At 40.3% G+C, this 3,622-nt stretch overlaps 1 long non-coding RNA gene across 1 annotated transcript; it reads left to right on the top strand.

The window, feature by feature from the left end:
• Positions 1–357: 357 nt before the first annotated feature.
• Positions 358–3,622, top strand: LOC132892456 (uncharacterized). Its single transcript, XR_009655432.1, has 3 exons — positions 358–413; positions 1,183–1,251; positions 3,540–3,622. It is a non-coding gene; the product is annotated as an uncharacterized LOC132892456 (long non-coding RNA).

The following is a 3,622-nucleotide window of genomic DNA, read 5'->3' as shown; positions in this document are numbered from 1 at the left end:
ATGTGTAATTCAAAATGTTAGCAATAGGGCTGGGCGATAAAATGATAACGATACGTATCGCGATAGACACATACTTGATATCAATAGAAAATGCGTTCGAGAGAACGTTTCGATAGAATGTTTTTTTTTTTCAAGAAACAAGCGTTAGCCAGAGCCCTCTCTTGTTTAAGTCCGCTTTCATCAACTGTTGTTGCGAAGCAAGCTTGGTTGCATGAGCAAAGGCACTCGTCCTCTGGTGCCTAGCAACGCATAGGGAGTGGCACGCTGATAGCCAATCATGTAACAGTATCTTGTTTGGTTGCGCCATCTCGTTGTCTCGTGGTCGTGTTTATTTTTTTTCCAGAAACAGCGTGGCCAAGAAAACAAAGATGAGTGCCGGAATGAGCGAGGAAATTGTGGATAAAGTCAGTAAGGTCAGATGTTACAGATGTAAAGTCTTAAGTCTACCTCAGTTTTACTTTAATTTCTTCTATGTTTACAAAACACTATTTTTATTTTATTAAACCTTCAATGAAAATATACTTGAATAGTTTAAGAATAGTCTAAGTCTACCTCAGTTTCACTCAATTTCTTTTATGTTTATAAAGCACTGCATATTTTTTATTTATGTTTTTAAATGTTATTCACCAGAGGGTGAACTTTTTTTGCACTAAACTTGCAGTAAAAAATTAAAAATATGACAGTCCTTCTCACATAGGCTTTGCTATGTTTACATTTAACACTTTGCTCATGTTTTTATAACACTTGAGTTTTTTAAGCACTTTATTATTGATAATTGCTCAGTTTTTGTTGTGATCGTAACATTGAACATGCGTGTTGACATTCCTTGCTTATTGGCTGTCAGAGGAAGTTTAAGTTTAAAATAAATGTTTGAATTTAGTATTGTTCCCTCCTGGTCCTTATTTTAAATAGGTCATAAAATGTTTCAATAATTATCGATATCGACCAATATGAAACACTTATATCGTGATACAGATTTCAGCCATATCGCCCAGCCCTAGTTAGCAACATCCAGTAGCTACTGAGATGTACAAGGCCTTAGGACTGTATTATGATGAGGTATGGCTAGTGTTTACTAAATATGTAGGCATTGTAGACAGTCACCTTAATTATAAAGGAGAAAAACACAAGTTTATGACATTACTTTTAATCATCTGTCACCATGTGTATGTGTTGTATCAGGGAGACATCAACTACCCCTCTGAACTTGAAGACGACGAAGCTCGAGACCCCGAGACAGACCCTAGTGAGGTATGTAGACAAAGCACTTCTCTCTCTATTCTGCATCATTTTAAATTGATCACAGTCGCCAACAGGGAAGTATGGCTAGTGTTTCCTAAATATGTAGGCATTAATTATAAATGGGAAAACACAAGTTTATGACATTTACTTTTCTTGTAATCATCTGTCACCATTTTTATGTGTTGTGATTCTGTAGCCAGGCCATTACTGAAACACAGTACACAATTTAATGGAAAGCATGGCTGTGACTGGTGTCTTCATCCTGGTGAAAGAGTAGCTAAAGGTCACGGCTATGTAAATGCGTACCCCTATCTAGATCCACCTACAGATATCTCGTCTCGTCTCGTCTTCTTCCGCTTTATCCGGGACCGGGTCGCGGAGGCAGCAGTCTAAGCAGGGAAGCCCAAACTTCCCTTTCCCCAGACACCTCGGCCAGCTCCTCGGGAAGAACACCGAGGCGTTCCCAGGCCAGCCGAGAGACATAGTCCCTCCAGCGTGTCCTGGGTCTTCCCCGGGGCCTCCTCCTGGGGGGACATGCCTGGAACACCTCCCTAGGGAGGCGTCCAGGAGGCATCCGAAAAAGATGCCCGAGCCACCTCAGCTGATTCCTCTCGATGTGGAGGAGCAGCGGCTCTACTCCGAGCTCCTCCCGAGTGACTGTGGTTCTCACCCTATCTCTAAGGGAGCGCCCAGCCACCCTGCGAAGGAAACTCATTTCGGCCGCTTGCATCCGCGATCTTGTTCTTTCGGTCATTACCCAAAGCTCATGACCATAGGTGAGAGTCGGAACGTAGATCAACCGGTAAATTGAGAGCTTCGCCTTTTGGCTCAGCTCCTTCTTCACCATGACGGACTGGTGGTGAAGAAGGAGCTGAACCTGCAGATATGAGACAACTAAATATGTGGGAAGATGACGCAATTCAGGCCTCACGGGAGGGCCGCCCTGTTCATGGCGTGAAAGGTGTGTCCCCTCTTCTTTTCTTACCACTGTTTAACATAATCACTAGTTTCATACCAGATTATATGCATGCTGTTCTTTTGGGTATCGTCCGGCAATTTCTTACTTTATGGATTGACAGCTCATACCATACTCAACCCTGGTACATTGGCACTAAAGTAAATGTCTTGAACAGACGATTGCTAACTGTGAACCCCCCTAAAGAGCTTACACGTACACCTTCGTCACTTGACAAAATGAAATTTTGGAAAGTTTCCGAGTTCAAAAGTTGGCTTCTTTATTATTCTATGATTACCCTGAATGGTATATTGCCGACACAGTATCTTAATCACTGGGCACTTCTGGTTTATGCACTGTATACACTCTTAATGAACGACATCCATCGGCAGGTCTTGGAAAAGGCTGATATTGCGTTAAACAAATTTGTCCTACAGGTGGAATTATGGTATAGAAAGGAACATGTCAGCTTTAATGTTCATCAGCTTACTCACTTATGTGAGAGTGTGAAGTTATGGGGCCCACTATGGTGCATATCTGCGTTTACATTTGAGGGCAATAATCATAATTTGATGCAATATTTCCATGGAACCCAGTGCGTACCTAGACAGATATGCCGAACTTTTCTTTTGTGGCGTGGCATTAGAAACATTCCCAGTTACATCAAGGATAAAATTCTACTGTGTTTGACTACTGTAGTAAACTGCTTGGGAAAAGAGTAGTTCAGAGGCATTTGACTGTAGGTGATTTTAATATATTTGGTGCACCTACATTTACAACCCTCTTGCCAAGACAATGTGCAGCTGTTGAAAGAAGTTTTAATGTTTTACTTGAGAAAGAGCCTGTACAATTTTTTAAAAGGTTTTTATATAAAGGAACACTTTATACAACAGCAGGATACACACGTATGAAGAAACGTACTAAGTCAGTAGTGATGCTATTCAATGGAAGCTTCATTCAAATTCAGGATTTTGCCCTTCTGAAAATTCACTGTAGTTGTGCTCTAGCTAAATGTACTTGTAATGAGATAACCGTGATTTTCGGTTATCCTCTTGAAGTGAAACAAAAAGTGTTGTGCAGAGACAGACAGTTGAGAATCTGTATTGATTTCATTGTAGAGGTCTGTGAGAAAAAAAGAAACCATTGCTGTTACGGCTTCATCACTACATAAAAAATGTGTTTTCTTAGAAATCAACAGAAGACAGTATGTCGTCCTTTTAGTGAACATTATTGAAACTGATTAAAGTTTTCTTTTATCTACAAAGTTTTGTATTGTATTGTACTTTGTATTGTATTTATTGTATTGTACTTGTATTGTTTGTATTTGTATTTCTTGTGGCAGGGTGGACTATTGTTCCCTGAATTTCCATTCCTGGATTGGTCCATGTCTTTTCTCACGTAATCAACAATAAAACTCTAAAAAAC

Source organism: Neoarius graeffei, chromosome 10, assembly GCF_027579695.1.
Source record: "Neoarius graeffei isolate fNeoGra1 chromosome 10, fNeoGra1.pri, whole genome shotgun sequence".
NCBI lineage: Eukaryota > Metazoa > Chordata > Actinopteri > Siluriformes > Ariidae > Neoarius > Neoarius graeffei.
This window is presented reverse-complemented; position numbering and strand designations above follow the sequence as displayed.